Source organism: Erinaceus europaeus, chromosome 15 (assembly GCF_950295315.1).
Source record: "Erinaceus europaeus chromosome 15, mEriEur2.1, whole genome shotgun sequence".
In the NCBI taxonomy this organism is placed as follows: Eukaryota; Metazoa; Chordata; class Mammalia; order Eulipotyphla; family Erinaceidae; genus Erinaceus; species Erinaceus europaeus.
Genome location: NC_080176.1, coordinates 75,794,958 through 75,811,074, shown reverse-complemented (window position 1 = coordinate 75,811,074; position 16,117 = coordinate 75,794,958).

Genomic DNA, 16,117 nt, shown 5'->3' with positions numbered 1-16,117 from the left:
TTGACGCTTGCAGGGGTCTGTGATGAGGTGTTTGTTCTTTACCTCAGCTGACTGCCAACTCTGTTTCCAAGAGTCTGGAACAGAGAAGTTCAGTGTAGGCGTAGGGGACCAGATTGGGTGACGAGACGTCAAACGTTGGACAGGGTGGGCGAAGATATCCGCGTATATTGGCAGGTCCGGTCGAGCGTAGACATGGGAAATGAACTTAGATGATGCCACATCCAGACAAATATCTGGCGGGGCGATGTTGCTAAGAACTGGCAGCCATGGAACCGGGGTGGAACGGATGGTTCCAGAAATTATCCTCATGGAGGAATATAATTTGGAATCGACCAAGTGGACATGGGGGCTACGGAACCATCCTGGGGCACAGTATTCTGCAGTGGAATAGCATAATGCCAGAGATGATGATCGAAGTGTGGAAGCGCTCGCGCCCCATGAGGAGCTGGCCAGTCTTGCAATGATGTGATTCCTCGCGCCCACCTTTGCTGCAGTTTTTATGAGATGTTTGTGAAATGACAGAGTGCTATCGAGAGTAACGCCAAGATAGACTGGTTGGGCTTCATGCCGGATTCTCGTATCGCCAAGCTGCAAATTAAGCTCACACGAGGCCGAGGCATGGTGTAGATGGAAAACAGATGATGCCGTTTTTGCAGTGCTAGGGATTAGTCACCATTTTTTACAGTAATCAGATATCAGAGACATGTCTTTCTTGAGTGTTTCCTCGAGGATGTCAAACTTGGATGCCTGAGTTGCACAGCAGATGTCATCGGCGTAGATGAACTTGCTTGAAGAAGTTTCTGGGAGGTCATTGATGTAAATATTAAATAGCGTAGGAGCCAGAACAGAGCCCTGGGGGAGGCCACTTGAGACAAGTCTCCATCTGCTAGACTTGTCACCCAGATGCACCCGGAATCTTCTTTTTTGGAGAAGAAATGATATAGTGTTGGCCACCCATGGAGGCAGGCATCTTGAGATCTTGACTAGGAGACCACGGTGCCAGACCATGTCATAGGCTGCTGTGATATCAACAAAGACAGCACCCGTCTTTAAATTCTTCTGGAATCCATTTTCAATGTAAGTAGAGAGGGCCAGGGCTTGTTCACAGGTAGATCTTCTTGGGCGGAAACCAGCTTGGGCGGGTGATAGGAATTTCTCTGTTAGAGGAGAAATACGTGACAGAAGCAGCCTCTCAAGGAGTTTGTAACACACGGAGAGGAGAGAAATTGGTCTATAGCTGGCGGCCAGTGTTGGGTCTTTCTTTGGTTTCAAAACCGCTATTATCTTCGCACGATGCCAAACTTTGGGCATAGACTCAGATTCCAAGATGTGGGACAGGAATGAAGCGAGCCACTTCTTTGCCGTGGGGCCCAGGTTAATATAGTAATTTATGCTTTCTGGACATAGGAAGGATATACATCCACTTTTTTAAAAACACAGACATAGTTTTTATGATTTACTTAAAAAAAAATTAGTGCAAGAAAGAAAGACCAGAGCACTGCCTAGCTGTCTTATGGTGGTGCTGGGGATTGAACCAGGGGCCTCAGATCTTCAGGCATGTATCTTGCATAACAATTAGGCATCTCCCCAGACTAGTAGTATATATCACTTTCAGGTAGGAGATTTAAGAAACAGTGCAGCTCGTTGCATTAGCTTGTACAGTCTGCATTGACAATTGAGATGCCTGCCAATGTGGCCTGTACCAACATCATTGCAGGGTTTGGTGGAGTTCAATGGAGGCAGGCAGCAGCCTATCCCCAGCATTGATCTGCTTCAAATATGTGAAGCTGTTGTTAAATTAAGTCCTGAGTTTTGTTTTGTTTTGATAAATCATAACAAACAAACAGAAAGCTAGTGTTCCATTTCCAGCATATGCCTACAGACTTTTAGCATTCAAATTACTGAAGTATCTGACCAATTTCCTTTTCACTGGCTGGCAAGTCAATTTTCTCTGCTATTTGAAAGTTTTAAATATTTCTTCTTTTTAAGTTCTGAAATTTCATCAGTATGTGTATATGTGTTTTGTGTAGGTATTTCTGTATCAATGCTTCTGATGCATAGATTTTAATAGGACTCCTTGGTAGAACCTTTTCTGTCATCAGGCTTAAATATTTTGGTTTTCTAACTAGACATTGTGAATTTTCAAATTACTTTATCAAGAATTTTCAATTTTTCCAAATATTAAGGAATCCACTTTATGACTATCAGATTCTGTTGGGATATTGTACAGGTATGGTTGAGTTAGGCAGGACCCACAAACCACCATATTTCCACGTGAGTTTTATTATTTACATATCAGTCGTCTGCCTTGTTTTAAAAATGACTCCTCCGCCACCATATTACCCCCTCAGGGTATCACCCATTCCTGCCAGCTAAAATCCTAGCAACCACTGTTATGGAAGCTTTCTACCTTCCCAGAGTGCTTTGTTTTCTCCACCCCCTTTCCTAGCCAATTCTGTCCTGACTTGCCACTTCCAGAATTCTCCTATAAAAGTCACTTCTGTTTCTGTTCTCACTCTCTTTCTCTTCTGCGTCCGACCTGGAGAAGGGCTGGCCTGCATAGTGGGAGGCAGCTATTTTACTATCTCCATGTAGCCTAAACCCGCTGTTCTCATACCCGACTCTGGGGCATCCGCATGAATAAAGATTTGTGTTCCTGCTCTACCATGAGTTCCTGGTCTCTCATTTCTCTGGCACCACTAGCCCGGCAAGATTCATGTGTGTACATGCATGTTTTGTTTCTGTACTTTCAGTAGTTATTAATTATATAAAGTAAAAGTTTTCCATTTCTTGCATATCTAATTCTATCTTTTTTGGTATTTATTTTACTTTTTATTTCTCTTTTTAAATATATATATATATATATATATATATGTACACATTCACACATATATTAGAGACAGAGAGAGAGAGAAACAGAGAGCAAGGTACAGAAAGAAAGACACAGAAGGAAAGACCAGAGGACTGCTCAGCTCCAGCTTATGGTGGTGCTGGGGATTGAACTGGGACTTCAGAGCCTCATCATGAGAGTCTTTTGTATAACCATGGTGCTGTCTCCCCACCCCTTATTACTCTTTTTTATAGTATATCTTTTCCTTAATTATATTTTGCTTTTATAAATTTACAAATAAATACAAATTATTCTATTTTTTCTTTGGGTTCTTTCTGGGATATCACTTTCAAATTTCTTCAGCGGTTGTCAATAGCTTACCTGCTCCCATTAGTTTTCACTTTTTTTCTAAAAGCCTTGCTTACTTTTATCACTCTGTGGTACTTGACTACTTAGAGTTTAAACATATTTATCTTTATTTCCTAATTTCAGGCAAGGACAAAACATTGTATGTGTCATCATTGGATTAAATAAATTGTATATTCCCCCTTTATGTTAGAAAGTGGTAAATGCCATTTCAAGGAGAGGTAGGATGTATTCATATTTACAAATTTAGTCTCTTCACCATCAGCTTAATTCATCATATAACATATTTTAGAAAATAACATGACACTTGAGCCCTCCTCCCCTGCCATCAATATCCAGTCACCTATAGCTCTTTACTATGATGCCTTACCGAAGACTAAATTCTGATATGATCTTTTATGGGCTCAATGATGTGACAGTTAACTAAAAGTACTTAATGGCCTACTATATGCTACCCACTGAGCTACTCACCCTCTATTGTTCTGCCATCTAGTATTTCAATGTTATCATTGAAAATTCACCTTGGGAGTCAGGCGGTAGTGCAGTGGGTTAAGCGCAGGTGGTCCAAAGTGCAAGAAATGGTGTAAAGATTCTGGTTCGAGCCCCTGGCTCCCCACCTGCAGGGGAGTGGCTTCACAGGCGGTGAAGCAGGTCTGCAGGTGTCTATTTTTCTCTCCCCCTCTGTCTTCCCCTCCTCTCTCCATTTCTCTCTGTCCTATCCAACAACAATGACATCAATAACATCAACAATGATAATAACTACAACAATAAAGCAACAAGGGCAAGAAAAGGGACAAAATAAATAAATAATTAAAAAAGAAAATTCACCTTATCGATAAAAACAGCTACATGGCTACCTCATTTTTTCCTCCAGTTAAAATAGATTCTTCCTGAATGGATTAAACAATATATGTTCAATTATATTATTCTGAAGCTTTTTGTATAACAGCTTAAATTTATTCCACAAAGCTGCCAAGTCTTGTCTTGTTGCTTTTTAGCGTTAGCTACAGATGTGAGAAAGCAAAGCTAATGACTGGAGTTTCTCTTTTTTTCCTTCTTTTTTTGGGGGAGGGGTTGTTTTGGGTTGATAGAACTTCATTGATTTTAATTATGTATGTGATTTTCTTCCAACTCCATCTGGCAGAACAGAACAGTAAAATTGAAACCAGAAGGTTGCAAATCTCAGTTAGTTCATGAAACTTAATTGTCAGCCTTAGCTTTGTGACCAACCATTGTTATATGTGTTTTTGTTATAGAGCCTCAAGAAGGCTTCAAAAACTCTGGCACAGTCCTTGGTCACAGGCAATCAATTATTCCACTTTGTAGGTGCTTGATTTCCCACCATCCAGCAATTACACAGTGGGTTTGGAAGGTAAGCAAACATGCCCATGAATATTTGGCAGTTTATTTTTCTTTCCTTATCACTGGCACATCTGCTAGCTGGGAGTTTTGTAATATGCTTCTCAAAGATTGTGAGGATACATTTTTAACTAATCCTTTTAAAATATCTTGCCATGCATGGTTTATCGGGTAATCATTAGCAAGTATAAACATTGCTTTACATGGTGCATTTATTGTAATAATACTCATTCATGTTAATTACCTGAAACACTGAACATTATATTTTAAATGTAGAATAATATTGATTTTCTCTTTGGTTTCTTCTGGAGAAATTTTCTTGCTCTGAAGTGCTGTTTTGGGAAAATTCCCTGAAAAATAAATGTTTAAAGAATGTAAGCAGTCAGGATTGGGGAGATAGCTCAGTAGGTAGGGTGTCTTCCTTGCTATGTGTGTGCCTTGGGGCGGAGCCCTGGTACCCTGTGGAAGTGCCAGGGTACCAGGAGAAGCTCTGGTGCTGTGTTTACTCTTTCCTCTCCCCCCTCAATGTTTTTGAAGTGAGAAAAAGAAAAGAAAATATCATCCTGGAAATGGTGAAATTGTACATATATAAAACCCCCACACTGTCATTTTTTTTAAATAAAAAGACAAAAGATAAAAAAATGAAAATAGCTCATCAAAGGTATGCTTTATGTAGGGATGCTTAGTTCCATCCCTATGTGAACAATGACAAAATTACATCAAACTACATGACACTTGTGCAAACGTTTCTGTGCTAATGTTAGGTAACTGACTTTTAATTTTGATTAGGATAGGTAACTGTCCTTCTTACCAACAAAGAAAAAAACCAGTGGGATCCATATACTATTGGGGCCTCACTCCTGGATAATACACACACACACACACACACACACACACACACATACACACACACACACACACACCACCTGAGTTTCTCTGAGGTAAATCTGTCAGTGGGCAAATCAGGATAAAGCTATATTCCTCCAGCATTTTACCTAACTGTTGGCTAGACCACAAATCTCCTTTCCACTGAAAACACATCCAGCAGGCTGTTCTGTCTTGGTTCCAAGTAGCTGCTTTAAATTGGTGCTGTTTATCCACAGAGACTCAGCCTTGGGAAAACCCAACTCATATTTGAAATTCTCCTGAGCCAGAAGATCCTGAAAATGTTGATTCTTAATACCATAGCTAGAATTCTAAAATCACATTTGTATGTTTAGTCAAAACCATTTCCACAGAGCTAGTGCAGAACAATAGGCTATGCAGCTGAACAGCTGTGATGGATGGAGTTCCAGCCCTGCTACTTTGTGGCTGTGTGATCCTAGGAACGTTACTTAATATTTCACTTTTATTGGGAGTCTGGCGGTAGTGCAGCCGGTTGAGCGCACATGGCACAGAGCACAAGAGCCAGTGTAAGGATCCTGGTTCGAGCCCCCACTTCCCCACCTGCAGGAGGTTGCTTTGCAGGAGGTGAAGCAAGTCTGTAGGTGTCTGTCTTTCTTTCCTCTTCTCTCCACTCTCCATTTCTCTCTGTCCTATCCAACAACAACAGCTATGAAAACAGTAACAACTACAACAAGCACAGCAACAAGGGCAACAAAAAGGGGAAAAATAGCCTCCAGGAGCAGTGGATTTGTAGTGCAGGCACCGAGCCCCAGCAATAACCCTGGAGGCAATATATATATATATTTCACTTGTATCATCTGGAATAACTATCAATTAGCATTCCCATGCTGCATTACTGAGAAATTGGAATGAGATATATGTAAAGTGCTAGAGCAGTATCTAGAGCAAAGACCATCTGTATTCATCACTACTTCAATATTATCATTATCTCAGAGTGAACAGAAACTAACTATAATTTTCTTGACATGCGGGTCGGGGGCTAGATAACATAATGGTAATGCAAAGAGACAGACTCTCATGTTTGAGGCTCCCAAGTCCCAGGTTCAATCCCCTGTATCACCATAATCTAGAGTTGAGTAGTCTTCTGGTAAAAATAAATAAATAAATAAAAATAAAAAATCTTGACATGCTCAAACTTTGTTTGACAAATTTACAATTCTCAAAAATTCCAACAGTATTCTTATATAGTTCTGGAAGTTCTGCTGACCAGAGAGGAATCATATTTAGTTCTACTGAACTAGTTGAATTATATTCATAAAGATCTGGGTTTGGTACATCGTCACTAGAGGAAGTTACTATGGAATAATTAGGAAAGGAACGTGGTGTGGAAAGCCTAGATTGAAGGAGCTCTATTAGAAGAATAAATTAGCCAAAGCAAAAGAAGAAAAGCCGTGACAAAACTCTGTAATGAAAGGAGACAGAAGGGTTAAATGACTAATTTCCTAATAGATTCAGAGCTTCTGCTAGTTCACCCATGTTTCCTCAAAAACACTATAACCTTAAATAGTCTTCCTTTATTGCAATTGTTTTGGAATCAATAAATTTGTTCCCTTTTGTGAAATTATACACAAAATATTCATCTCCCCTCCAAAAAAAAATGGCAATCATAAGCTGTAGGTATCCTTTATTATACTATTTCAAGTTTAGATTGAGCAAGTTCATATTAGTGACTGTATTTTATGTACAAGACTTGCATTTTTATTGAATTATTACTCTATGATCATCCTTTTCATTAGAGCACTGTTTTGCTTTGGTCATTGATGGTATAAAAAAATCAGACATCTACAATGTAAGTACTGTGCATTAGTACTGTGCTGTCTCATCAGCCCCAGTTGGTTTTATTTTAACACACATCTTTGTCTTTATTTCAACAAGTGAGGTCGAAAGTCCCAGAAATACGCTAGCTGAGATGCAGCTTTTTTTACTTACTTGTATTTGAAACATTAAAAAGACATATAATGAAAAGAATATTATTTATCTATTCATGAACTCCTACTATAACAAAGGCAATAGCCTTTGTGCTTTATGTATGGTGCTTTATTTAATTATCATAGTCACATCAAGTTGATATTTATAGAGGATGAATTTGAAGCTCAAAGAGGTTAGTCTCTTAAATTATATAGCAAAAATGTGGGAGTCCAGATCCATTTGATAAAAGCTGTTTTCGGTGTCTTGTACTAGGCAATCATTCAACATTAGCTGCACATTTACTAATTGGATGTTGCTATGTGGGACTGGAGTAAGAGTTCAGTAAATTTTAAGTCATGTTATGCATTTTAGTCAGATGTTGTCAGTCTCTCACATGTAGGGGAGATAATATAGTCATTGAATTTGTCTTGAACAGTCAAAATAACATAGGTATGCTTAATGATAATTCGAAATATAAGAAACTGAGGATGCATAAGAGTAATCCAGTTTTCATGTACATGATTATGAATTTCAAGAGTGCTACTTAGTAAATTCAACACAGCACCGAGATTTTAGAATTTTCTGGTATAAGGATGTAGGGAAATTGTGATGATATGGTTGAGCATGGTGTAGGACCTCCTATTTATAAGTGGGAGCCTGGGTGTCACGACCTTTCTGTCAGTCTCTCTCTACTTGAGATCGAGCATGGAAGAAAATGACCACCAGGGAAAAGTTCCCTCTATCAGCCTCCCTGCCTCATAATAGGCCACTCCCTTATTATCTACATAATCATTGTTTTTCCTGAAAGTCCCCTCCCTACTTCCCCACCCATTCCATTCCTTTAATGATATCTGATATATCTTCTCTCTTCCCCCAGGACCCACCTCTGGCTGCTGGTTACTGATAACCTTGCTTTCTCATTCCTTTAACTGATTAAACCTCTTGCACAACAATTTCGGGAAAAGTCCTGACCCTCCCCCAGACCCTTTGCCTCCCTACCATATATGGTATATACATGTTACTTCCTCCTGCAACCCCTTATAAACCCTGATTTGCTATTCAATAAACAGATTTTGTGCAGGACACATTCCCCTGGTGATCTCTGGTGGCACCTCTTGCTAAATAGGGAAAGATCCAGTCGCTCACTCCTGCTGCCCCAGAACATTCCTTCTGGGCCTCCCACATCTGGTGTGCAACAGAGCGGGTAAGTCCCAAAATTTTTGCTGGGGAAGAGGCTTCCCCACTGAAGAGTCCAACATAAGGATGTTCCTGCAGTTAGGCAGTAAAGACACATCTGCATGATAAACCAGTGAAGGATGAGAACCCTTACAGGTTAATCAATAGCTAGTTGATATTTGATTATCAAACACATACAAATAAGGTGAACATAGAATATCTCACATTAATTTTATCTTTTTAATTTATTTCTATATTTTATTGATTTAATAATTATTTACAGGGTCATAAGATTACAAGGTATAGTTCACACAGCATCCACCACCAAAGTTCTGTGACCCCTCCCCCACTCAGTAATAACCATCATAGTTCTCACCAAGTAATGAAGACAGTGTAGTTTTCCCCACCCATTATTTACTATTTATCTTGCAAGTCCATGTGGTTAAATTCCCTGTTTACCACATTATAATGAAACCACCTGGAAATTGTCTTCCATTTCCTTACTTGACTAAGCATAATCACCTTTAGTTCTGTCCATTTTGCCTTTCACGGAACAATGTCATCTTTATCTTTAATTGCAGACTAGTATTTCATTGAATATATGTCCCCTAACTTGTCTAGTAACCCATTGATGAATATTTAGGTTGCTTCCATGCCTGGGCAATTATGAATAAAGTGACTAGTGACATAAGGGTGTATATGTCCGTTTGAATGAGTGTTTTCGTGTCCATTAGGTGAAAGTCTAAGAGAGCTCATGTAGCTTTCAGAGTCAATTTACGATACAAAGAACATGAATTTTCAATACCTTCATGATGTACGTCTTTCTGAATTAACTATTTTTTATTCTTGATGAGTACTATTGATGCATTCTCTGAATGAATGGTTCCTTAAAGTGTTTCTCCTTTCTCTTAATATCCCTTTGTGAGCTAATTATAACTATAATTTGCTTAATTGATATAGCCTTGGGATATTATGTCCAGAACATCCCTATCATATGTGAATACAATGACACACATGTGTAACACACATAGACATCTGCTGTCTATCCTGTGATTTACAGATTCACACATAAATATGTTTCATGCAATTCTTCTATATAGAATCCACTGTGATCACAATAAATAGATGACAAATTTAAATTTTAATTCTTAGACTTTGTGAAATTATGGTAAAAGCCCCATTTGTACATCAGTTCACATCAATATATTCATAAAATAAAACAACCACAACATGATGGTCTGTGATTTAGTTTACATTATGATATTGAGAGTAGGCCAAAGAAATTCAACCAAGCAGAAACTACTGTAGATGAGTGTTCAAACAGGCAGAGTTATAAAAATCAGTTTTAAATTCAACCCAGGGAATTCTTAGCTCCCTTTCATCTGAGTGTCAAATGGGCCCTCAGTGATAAAAGAAGAAACACCACAGTGAACTCATCTCACCATGTAATATACAAGTAATTATCACTGCACTTCAGTTTAACTCTGATACCCCAAATTCAGGTCTTGGAAACAGCACTAAATGCTGGAGGATCAAAGATTGATTTTAAGTTTAATTACATTTGAGCCTGGGTAGCCCTGAGCATTGGTAATTGATATGAAAACCAAGCTCATCACAAAGGCAGCAGCCAGAGAACTCTTAAATACACCATCCTGGAGCTCAGATTTCCTTGGCTTTATTTAGCAACGAAATTTTGTCATTACATTAGAGAGATGAAAGCACTGTGGTTCCTTTGGAAGCTCTTTGCTTGCCCTGGCTAACTCTGAGTGTACGTTCAGGGAGTTTATTTTGTTCTCTTGGGGCCACTCTTGTACTCAGCATAGGTCACTGTGCATGCCAGGAGAGAGGCTGCCATGTCCTCTGTGTCTGCGATTCTTCTGTGTTACTTTCCCTGTTGGGCACTGAATGAGAGTAGGAGGGACCCATACTCCCCTGACTTCTTTAGTATTAATTTAATTCCTTCTTCTTACATATACCAAACATATTATCAGATATTAGGAATGTACAACCCTTATATATATATTTTATGTCACCCAGTATAATTATGTGTTTGTATTAGACATTGCTAATATATTTTCAAGTCACCAGTAATTAAGAATGTAGGTTTACTAGGTGGTCATTTTACTTTAATTATCTAAATAAATAATTTCAGGTATGCTGTTGTACTTATCTATAGTAGAGAATTATGAGAAAACAAGACAAAAAGAGAGAAAAACTATGGTAAAATCACCAAGAAATGAAAGAAGAGATATTACAAAAGACAAAACAGATACAAACAATCATGCAAGACTACTAAGGACATCAATATGGAAAGAAATTCAACAATTTAGGAAACATGGACACATTCTTAGAGTCATACCACCTGCCAACCTTGACACAAGAAGAAGTAAATAACTTAACAAGACAATCACTAGTGCAGAAATTGAAACAGTAATCAAAAGCCTCCCCAAGAACAAAGCCCAAGTCCAGATGACTATATTAGTGAATTCTCCTCAAAGTCTTCCAGAAAATAGAAGAGGAAACATTCCCAAACACATTTTTTTTTATTATTATTATTATTTATTGGGTAATTACTGGTTTACAGTCAACAGTAAATACAATAGTTTGTATATGCATAACATTTCCCAGTTTTCCATATAACATTACAACCCCCACTAGGTCCTCTTCTGCCATCATGTTCCAGGACCTGAACTCTACTCCCCAACCCAGAGTCTTTTACCAATTCTAGTCCAAATTCTGCTTAGTGATTTCCTTTCTGATCTTGTTTATCAACTTCTGTCTATGAGTGAGATCATCCCATATTCATCCATCTGTTTCTTTTCTTTTTTTATTTTTTTAAGAAAGGATTAATTAACAAAACCATAGGGTAGGAGGGGTACAACTCCACACAATTCCCACCGCCCAATCTCCATATCCCACCCCCTCCCCCGATAGCTTTCCCATTCTCTATCTCTCTGGGAGCATGGACCCAGGGTCATTGAGGGTTGCAGAAGGTAGAAGGTCTGGCTTCTGTAATTGCTTCCTCGCTGAACATAGGCGTTGACTGGTCGGTCCATACTCCCAGTCTGCCTCTCTCTTTCCCTAGTAGGATGGGTCTCTGGGGAAGCTGAGCTCCAGGACACATTGGTGGTGTCTTCAATCCAGGGAAATCCAAGGAGGGTCTGCTCAGCTTCCGGGAGGACCGCAGCAAGAAGCTGGCTGTGGAGAAGGAGCAGCGGCAGCTGACGCTGAGGATCCAGGAGCTGGAGACACGGCCTCCCGCCGTCCAGGAGAAGATCATCATGGAGGAGGTGGTCAAGCTGGAGAAGGACCCCGACCTGGAGAAGTCCACGGAAGCCCTGCGGCGGGACTTGGACCAGGAGAAGAGGCAGGTGACGGAGCTGCACCGAGAGTGTAAGACTTCCCAAACACATTTTGTGAAGCTAATATCACTCTCCCCAAAACAGGGAGAGGAGTACACCAAAAAAACAAATAAATAAAACTATAGACCTATATCCCTGGTGAACATTGATACAAATATACTTAGCCATCTTGGATAATAGAATCCAACAATATATTAAGAGAGTAATCCATCTAGATAAAGTAGGATTCATCTCTGGGAAATAGGGATGGTTCAACATCTGCAAGTCAATCAATGTAATCTATGATATCAACAACAACAAAGAAAACTCAAATGATCTCATTAGTTGATGCAAAAATAAAGAAACAAAACATTTGATTGGGTCCAACACCCATTTATGATAAGGGCCCTCGATAAATGGGGAGGGAAGGGAAAATTACTCAACATAATAAAGCTATATATGACAAACCCATGGTTAACATCATACTCAATGGAGAAAAATTAAAAGCCTCCTCTACTAAGATTAGGGTATAGGCAAGGATGTCCACTCTCACCACTTCTATTTAACATAGTCCTAAATGTCCTTGCCATTGCAATCAGGCCAGAAAGAGATATCAAAAGAATTCCTGTAGGAAAGCATGAAATTACATTGTCATTATTTGTAGATAACATACTATTATTCCTAGAGGACCCCAAAAACTCTGCCAAAGAACTACTGGAAATCATCAAATTTAATAAAGCATCAGGTCACAAAACCAGTGCTCATAAATCTGTGGCATTTCTTTATACCAAATATGGGACAGAGGAAAGGGAACTCAAAGAGTCAATCGGATTTACAGTTGAATCTGAAAAGGTAAAATATGTACGAATAACTATAACAAAGGAGATGAAGGACCTTTTCAATGAAACTAGAAGACATTATTAAAAGAAAGATAGGATAACACAAAGAAACGGAAGAACATCTCCTGTTCATGGACTGGCAGAATAAGTATCATTAAAATAGTCCTGCCAAAAGCAACTTATAGATTCAGTACAATCCTTATTAAAATCTCAGTGATGTCTTTCAAGAAAATTGAGCAACTTATTAAAAAATACATATGCAGCTATAAAATAAACAAGAATAGCAAAAGATCTTCTGAGGAAAATAGAAGAAAAATGGAGGTATCACAAATCCTGACTTTAGTTTACATTAAAAATAAATAATAGTTCAGACGGTATGGTATCAGAACAAAAATGGATATATGGACCAGAACAGAGAGCCCAGAACTAAACTCACACATGTACAGTCACATCATATACTGATCATTGGGAAAAACAAAAAATATTCATTGGGAAATGGAAGTCTTTTTAATAAATGGTGTTGGGTAAAAGAAAAAAAAAGACTATAGTGTAATGCATTAATCCCTCAATAAAAATAAATAAATAGAAATAGAATTATGAGAATGCAGACTTTATTTTATAATCAAAGAATGAGTTTATAATCAAATTTTATTTATAATAAAAAATACTAGTCATAGATTTATAATCTGGTAATTTATAACTTGAATCTCTTTCCTATCCCCATGTTGTTATTTATCTAGACTACTTTAAATATTATCCTGTGTGGGGTAAAGACATCAAAATTTGAAAATAAATATCAATCTAACTGTGATGTTCTATAACTTTATAACTTATTCACAAACTGGAAAGGAAATAGGGAGTGTGTTAACTAGAATTTGAAAGGCTGCTACCTTTTGAAAAAGTAGATGAGAAAATATGAGTTGATCAGTTTTCTCTAAGGTCATGCAGAGCTAGGGCAATAAGATAGGAACAATTTCCTACTGAACCATTTCCATGTGGTACTAATTTCTTAAGGAAATCAGCATGTTCTTGCTGCTCTGTGACACCCATACATCTTAGATAATCATCCTGTGAATGGGTCAGTGCACTAACTGGCGCTGTAATTTCAGTTAGCTCCACTGCCATCAAGTTCTGAGAAATATACTGTAATACAGCTTAAACCATTAGTTAAAAATGACCTAAATAAACATTATTGTAAATGGAATCAGCATTAGGATACATAATCAGCATTTCAGAACTCTATTGAAGTATAAATATTCAATGTTGAAATGGTCAGAAAAATGCCTGAACTACCATTTCCCACATTTATTATTTTTATGAGTGTGTGTGTGTCCAATATTAGCACAGAAAAAAAACCTTTATATCCCAGAAAATGAGAATGAGACAATATGTTAACATGTTAACCTGATGTGTCTTTGGAAAAGGTAATTGTCAGATAGAAACATTAGCATTTTCCTCTTGAGTGTATTGCTGAGTTTAAAACAATTTAAGGTTGAGTGGGGCTACAGAACAATAACAGCTGTGTTTCTCTCCTCTCCTCTCCTCTCCTCTCCTCTCCTCTCCTCTCCTCTCCTCTCCTCTCCTCTCCTCTCCTCTCCTCTCCTGTCCCAGGTCAACTAGTAATACCAAAGGTTATCACCTGGGACTGCAACAAGGCAGGACTAGATGGACTTCAGGAACCCACCAAATCACCAGTAAGTGCAAACATGTGTGGCTTGTGGACAGAGAGGAGCCTAAGGAGAAATCAGTGGGTAACACTCAGGCAATTTACTAGTTGAGGCATCACCTCCATTCTGTTTTACCAACAAACACTGCTGAAGGGAGGAGAGGACTCCCCTAAGACTGACCAAATGCAACTGTGAGTCTCTATTGCTATTGCCCTCAGAGGCTGGAGCAGCAGGGGGGAGGCCCTGTGCTGACATCTTGGAACAGAGAACTAACAAGGAAACTCAAGGGAAGTGAACCACCTCGGTGGCCTAGAAGTGGGGCTGTAGAGTGGGAGGCTTTCCACATTGTCCTCCTGATGAGAACATGGTAAATAATTGCCTCAGAAACTACAGACTATAAATGGGACTTGTTTAGCAACTCATAGGGACCACCCTGTGCTGCCCAATGTGGAAGAAAAACTGAATTGAGCCCAGAGCTTTGGATCCTTGTGGTATGAGAGTCTATTTGCATAACCACTGAGCTATCTCTCCCCCACCCTGCTTTTTTTTTTTTTTAATTTAAGAAAGGATAAATTAACAACTCCATAGGGTAGGAGGGGTACAACTACACACAATTCCCACCACCCAATCTCCATATCCCACCCCCTCCCCTGATAGCTTTCCCATTCTCCATCCCTCTGGGAGCATGGACCCAGGGTCATTGTGGGCTGCAGAAGGTGGAAGGTCTGGCTTTGGTCGGTCCGTACTCACAGTCTGCCTCTCTCTTTCCGTCGTAGGGTGGGTCTCTGGGGAAGCAGAACTCCAGGACATATTGGTGGGGTCTTCAGTCCAGGGAAGCCTGGCTGGCATCCTGATGGCATCTGAAACCTGGTGACTAAAAAGAGAGTTAACTTACAAAGCCAAACAAATTGTTGAGTAATCATGGACCCAAAGCTTGGAATAGTGGTGAGGAAGTGTTAGGGGGGTACTCACTGCAAACTCTAGTGTACTTCTGCTTTCAGGTATATATTTTGCAGTAGTTTATGGATACGTGTGAACATATGCTCTCTCTCACAGAAACTGGTGTATATCTAGGTTTTGGAACTTTGTTAGAAAGTGAACCACCTGGGATGGAATTAGAGAATACTATGAAAGGAAAAGTCTCACCCAAGTAATGAAGCTGAAGGGTTGTCATTCCACACGTGAAGTCTCTGGACACAGTCTGACGTGAAGCATGTTGAGGTGGCACCCACCCTGCTTTATCTCTTGGCCAGGAGTGAGTGATTAAGATAAGAAGCCTGCTAATAGTTTAAAATACCTCAGGCTCACATAACCTACAAGGAAGATAAAGAACAAAAGAGGCTTTAATAGCCACTGTGATCCAACTCAGAGATTAAAATAATATTGAAACAACTGTTAATTTCCACAACTGTGAACTCTTTTAAGTAGATACAAATCAGTCCAGGCAAGAGTGATCAATAATTTTTAAAAATACTGAGAGGGACCTCATAGCATACTATATAGAATGCTTAAACCAACAAGAAGAAATATTGGAGAAATGAACCAGGACAAGAGTCCAGTAAAAAGCCCCCCAAAGGTTGAAGCAGAATATGATAAGGTCAACATCCAAACACAGGTTAAGGAAATAATCACAGGAGTGAGTAAAGAGTTTGAAAGGATTGCCATCAGACATGCAGAAGTATCAAATGAGACTCTGGAAGAAAACATTAATTATCTCAGGGTTAT